Here is a 6,000-nt window from a genome sequence, read left to right as displayed (position 1 = left end):
GCTTGGAGATTTACCTCCCTGTTTCCATTGCTACACATGGAATGTGTACATTCCAGCAGTTTTCTATATAAAACAGTAGCCAGACCCTCTAGTAGAAGCTTCCCCTACGTCCAGCCATGGAGGGGTCAGCTATTATTATCTTGTGAAGCAGCAGCTGGTGTTAAAAGTCTGAGTCTATGGGGGGGCTGGGGGAGAGGGGGGAAGAGTCCTGCAATGTGCACAGATTCTTGGTATGTGCTGCAAAGGCTAGAGTCACAAGCTGGCCTGCGGCTTATGTAACAAACACTCATTCTAATAGCTTTACAAAGATCAGTCCTTTCCATCCACCCCATGGTCCTGAGAAGTTGGTGTCCTCAGCATCTCCGTTTTGCAGACAGGAAAGCGGAAGCCCAGAGACGTTCAGTGAGTCCCCTAAGGTGACTCAGCTGGTCTCACTACAGTGCTTCTGCCACGTTGGAAATGTATGGCTTACGTGACACCAAATGGGCATTTAACCATTTGTGAATGCTTCAGAAATGCCATGTGAACAGCAGGGTCCTGTAAGTTAAAGGAAAGGGGCAGGCGGCGTCCAAATGCCAGGAATGTGAGAGCTTTCTGTACTGTCTTAGAGGGCTTTCTCTTAACATCTTCCCTCGCTGAAACAAAAGTGAGGAAGAATGAGCCAATGATCTACGCTGCTCTAAACAAGCCACTGCTCTGATAAGTGTTTGGTGCCGCCTGATGATGAATAAATAGTCTGAGCAACCCTGTGCCAAGGCACTGAGTGCTGAGATGTGAATAAAGAGGGCCAGCTGGCGGGAGAGGTACCAGCAAGCAGGCCGGGCCAGCGCTTCCTGGTGGAGCACAGGCCCCTCTGCCTACTGGTCATTGTCTCCTCCTGGGCTACTTTGCACCTACAGAAAGGTTTTCTCCTAAGAAGAGGTATGCTTGGCTGGGAGCCGAAGTGCTTCTCTGGATGCCTCGTGTGACGCAGGGTCATGAGATGGTGTTTCTAATCCCAGACCCACTCCTGACTCAGTGGGTGACATAAGGTAACTCAGCAGTTCCTCTTTGTCTAAGTGAAATGCGCACCATTTGCACAGCATCTTCAGGCTTCCAATTCCTGCCAGTGAACTTTACCAAGAATCTCTGTTGGAAGAGTTTTTTTATGGCGCTTTCTTGAGCGCACTGCCTTGACTGGGCTGCAGCAGGCTGGCACAGACTGCAGCATGATGTACAGAGAGCTTGGATCTGAGCTCAGAGAAATTTGACTAAGCACCTCTCTCGACTGAGGGCCAAATTCTGTTCTGCTTATGCCAGCAAATCTCCCAGGGAAATTGCTAAGAGGTCATCTTATGTATACTCATTGTGGCAGAGGGTAGCAGGCATGGCGTTTGGAAGCAAAAACTCAGGAGCTAGTGAACATGACTTTAAGCAGGTTTTACAAAACGGTGGGGGGAACAGGGTTTGCCCTGAAGGGGACACAGAGCTGGGCAGGGGACTGCTAGAACCTCTGGCATTGGGAGGGACAAAGCCATGGCCTCTCTCTGGTGAGAGAAGGGGAAGAAGGGAGTTACAGGTTATCTTCTGGCTGTCATCCTTACTAAGTGGCTTCCTGTTTTTCTCCCTACTGTGTCATTCCATGCTGCTGGCTTGAACGAAAAAGGTCAGGAAGGTCAGAAAAAAATCTTTCTGGGGTCTCTTTCTCCTGGTGCCAAATTGTCAGAAACACTCTGTTAGGGTCAAGCCTTAACTGCTTAACCTCATCCTTAATTCTCTCTCCCTCCCCCACTTCCCCTGCACTCCCCATTTCTTGCTCCTTGATTCTTTTTTGTATTTAGAAGGACACATCCTCACTCTCTCACTCTGCAAGGTATTTTTAACATTTTCCTCTGGCCATTTGCATTCAGAGTAAGTGGGCTCCTCCTCCCCCACTGCCTTGTTTCACTTTCTTGTGAAAGGAACAATTAATCTAATTGAAGTCCTGGAAGTTCTGTCTTGCTCCTCCTCTTTCCCTCTCTCATTTTCCTTCCAAGGGAGCTCCTGAGTTTGGAAACACTTAATATCAAAGGAAATGAGTCTCCTTTCTCCTTTTCATTCTGTGTGCATGTTTTGAATTGGATGTGGTCCTCAAGGTCCATAGGGTGCATATTCACCAAGAGAAAATTGCCTAAACTGCCCTTGGAATGAGAGAACCCAGCAGCAACGAACAAATGAACATCCTGGCAAAAAGGGAACTGAGTAAGAAAGGCAGAGGGAAAGTCAGCCGTGCTGTGGAGAAAGGGCAGAGGTCAGCATGCTGGGTTGGGCTCTTCCTTCAGCTGTCTGGGTACAGGATGAACTGTGACTGTCACTCATAACCTGGGAACAGGCCTTCTATAGGGGGATTATCCTGACAGGTGGCCCCTAAACCCTTGTTAGTGCATACCTGGCCATCAGCATCCCAAAGATCAAGGCCATTGCTGAGTAAATCCTGACAGACCTTGTCCCTCTCGTGTCTTTTATTAATTGTGTTCCGTTTAAACTTACTGTATGCTTGGAAACTTTCACTCACAAGCTTTGGCTTTGCCTGAGTCAGTGTGTTCCAAGGCCACCATCTGTGGTAAGCAACCCACTTCTCCCTCAGGCTAGTGCAGAAACCCAAATCCGCAGCACCCACAGGTTTGGGGGGACCTATTCATGAACTGTGGGCAGACCCCGCAGGTCCCCAACTTACTGTTTGGTTGGTGTGGCCAGGAACAGAAGGCCAGGACTGTGGCCAGCAGGGAGAAGCTAGTGGTTCCCTGGGGCAAGGAAGAGGCAACCGCTGCCTTTCTTTTGAGTCATCAGCCTGCAGTCTGAATGTTAGGGTTTTAGAAACATAACCACACCAAGCTGAGTATCTTTTCCCCTTTCTGAAATTTAAAATAGATGTATTTTTGAAAACAGTTCCCTGTGTATGATGTGTAGATTTTTCAGGCATCCCTCCTGGCCCGGAGGCACAACCAAATAAAACCAAAATCAAGAGCCTGCATCCTTTCAAAAAATGGTATTTTCTAGATGGGTATCTTTAAAAACCAGCTTCACAAAGTGCAGAAGCCATTTGGAAGATTTGACATTTTGTCAGGGGAAGAAGCCTGCACAGGAGTCTATATACTAATAGGTGTGTGTGTGTGTGTTCAATGTAACATCACCTCTGCCATGCAGGCTGAGGAATGGCCCTTCCCGTGAGTGACATTTCCAGACACACCTTTAAGATTCCAAAAGTCCTTTTGAAAAATGATTTCCGATAAAGAATGTGCCACATCACGTGCCGCACTTCCCTGTCCTCACAAACAAAAGTGTTATGAAGGAGTCAGCTTTTCCTTAATGATTCAAGCTTCTCTTTCTGGACTTCACTCTGTGACAGAGGCAGGGAATGGCAAATCTAAATCAGAGAGCTATAATTTGAATGTTTGTTGTCCTTTTAAACTCCCCAGGCCTCAGTTGCCTCATCTGCAAAACTGTGACCACCACCTGCTGAGACTGCTGGTCTCCTTAAAGAGATGCAGAATACATTAGCAACCTGGTTAGGGTCTTGGACTTTGTCAGCATTTGGGGCTTTTCTCTATCTGCAGCTTCCTCTTTTGACCTCCCTTTACTGTGAGGGTGGATTTTACTTCCAGAGGTCTTTCCGCCTGTTGGGAAGTTTTGGTTCTGGGAGTCTAAGCTTTGCCTCAGGCCAGTTCATCGGACTTGCTTCAGTCAGCCAAGCTCACAGCAGAGTGAGGACTGGGGCGCTCCCTCCCCAGGGACAGACTGTAAGAGATTCAGTATGTGGAGTCCTTGGCATTAGTGAGGTTTTTCTGAACCTCTTCCTCCTGCCCTCTACCCTCCTTTTCTGGATATTCCTAGGCTTGGGGATATTTGGCCTCCAGCTAAGTGTCCTGGATAAACTAAGTACTCTTGTATTTATTTGTAACCAAAGGAGCTGGTCTAAATAGATATGTCTATTTTTCCCAAAGCGAGGGTTAATATCTTGGAAAGGTAGTGATTTCCCAGGTTGATAAATTGACTACAGCAAACAGAAGGAACAGACTAGACCTCAATGATCCAGCCAACAAGGATTCCCTGAGTTCAGTAAATACCCTCGATTCTAGTCAAACAAGCAAATACAGCCTCCCATCTGCACAAACCCTGGTGAATGCCCAAAGCTCAGACTCTCCTCTGTCTGCCCTCCTCCGTGACTGGTCTCTCTTCCCCTCTGTTTCCTTGATTCCTCCTCTTCTGAACTCCCCTACTCTGAACTCTCAGCCCATCACTTAGCACCTGGATTTGCATGCCTTCCGCTCATGTGGGCATCTTGTGCTCTGAACACATGACTTCTCAGACCACACGTGGTGCTAAACAGGATGCTAAACAGCTAAGTGCAGATGATGTTTCTGTGCTACTTTTACATTTGAGATGCCAGGACCTTGGCCAGTAAGCTTGAGCTTGCGTTGAAAGTCAGACAGCTGTCTTCCCTCCTCATCCATCTTGTGATGTGACCAATGACCACAGGAGGACAGGACACAGACTTATGGAAGTCACTGAGTTCTCTGTGACTTGGTCTTTCGCCAAAAACAAAGCACTAGAACGTTCATTAATTCCTTTAGAAAGTTACTACTAAATGCTACCATGTATCACACGCGATGAGAGAAAAGGGAGAGTGAGTCAGGCCTGTTCTTTGCCTTGATGGAATTTACAATGTGGGAGGAAGAAGGAATTACAGAACTATGGTCTGGTAGTGACCAATCTGGAGCACACCTAAGACCCTAGCTCTTAACATCCATCACACCTCTCAGTCAATCCTTAAAAGAATCCTGTGAAATCACAATTACTCTTCCCATTGTACAGATGAAGAAATTTAGGCTCAAAGAAGTGAAGCCTCTAGTCCAAGATCTGGCTTTAGAAGTGGGAGAGAGGGGACTTGAAGTTAGAAAACTCTACTTTGTATTCTGTGCTGTTCACTCATGCTCCATTGCCTTCCCTAAGACCAGGTGTTCTGAGCAGGTTGTGTGAGACCCAGGCTAGGCTGGAGCAATCAGGAAAAGCTCCCTGGAGGAGGTTATGACTGCACAGATCCTGAAAAATTTAGTCAGACAAGGGAGGAATGTGATAACCAAGGGTCCCGGGGAGAGCAGCATGTTAGAGACAAGACATGGAGAATCTCCCTGGTGGCACAAGAGGCTAAGTCTCAGCACTGTGAAGCTGTCAGCAGCCACTGTGGCACAAGTTTGATCCCCAACCAGGGAGCTGACCCACATGGCACAGCAGGCCTCTCCTGTCTCACCGACTGCTCCCCTCAGCGATGTATTTCAGTATATCTGCTCCCCACTCTGTCTGCTAAATCCTCTCATTCCCCCCACCACACCCCCTTACTGCTGGCCTATACCCAGCTTTTTTATGCATAAATAAAAAAAAAATAAATCTTTAAAAAAAAAAAAGACAAGAAGGGAAGAAGGGGAGAGAATATGATGCCTTTGAAACCATAGCCATTGAAGTGTCCTGTGATTTTCTGATACAAACTCTCTTCTTTTGCAAAGAGATTCCTGAAGGACTACTATTTCATTTTATTTCCTAGCCACGCAAGCAACTTCTGCCATCTGCTTCAGGAGAGGGATTATAGTCAGGAAGCTGGAAAGACTGAGATTATAGGGGCTCTCTGCTGCCCAGCTTCCTTGACCTGAGTCTCTACATTCTCCTACTCTATAGCCGGGAATCTCAAGTATAACAAAAGTGGGGTTTGGCCTGGAGGCGCATAGCTAACTTTGGATTAGGCTCTAGCCATCAGTTTGTTGCTTGAGACTCTCTCTGAACACACGTCTTTTTCCTATAACAGAGGGCAGCAGGCCACGTTGCCCAGTTGGAGATGTGGCTTCGGCTGGTGTCCCTGAATCTCTGGAAACCCAACAAAGCAGAGTGGCTGTTCGCTGTGGTTCAGTGGGCTGCACATAGGCGGGACCCTCAGGTTAATTACTCATGACATTATTACAGATGAACTGCCTGCCCAACCACAGAAAT

General features: G+C 47.3%; 1 protein-coding gene across 3 annotated transcripts in view; it reads left to right on the top strand.

The window, feature by feature from the left end:
- Positions 1 to 6,000, top strand: part of NRP2 (neuropilin 2) — a 117,463-nt gene that overhangs the window by 16,031 nt on the left and 95,432 nt on the right. The window lies entirely within an intron of this gene.

Source organism: Condylura cristata, unplaced genomic scaffold (assembly GCF_000260355.1).
Source record: "Condylura cristata isolate star-nosed mole 26May11 unplaced genomic scaffold, ConCri1.0 scaffold00002, whole genome shotgun sequence".
In the NCBI taxonomy this organism is placed as follows: Eukaryota; Metazoa; Chordata; class Mammalia; order Eulipotyphla; family Talpidae; genus Condylura; species Condylura cristata.
This window is presented reverse-complemented; position numbering and strand designations above follow the sequence as displayed.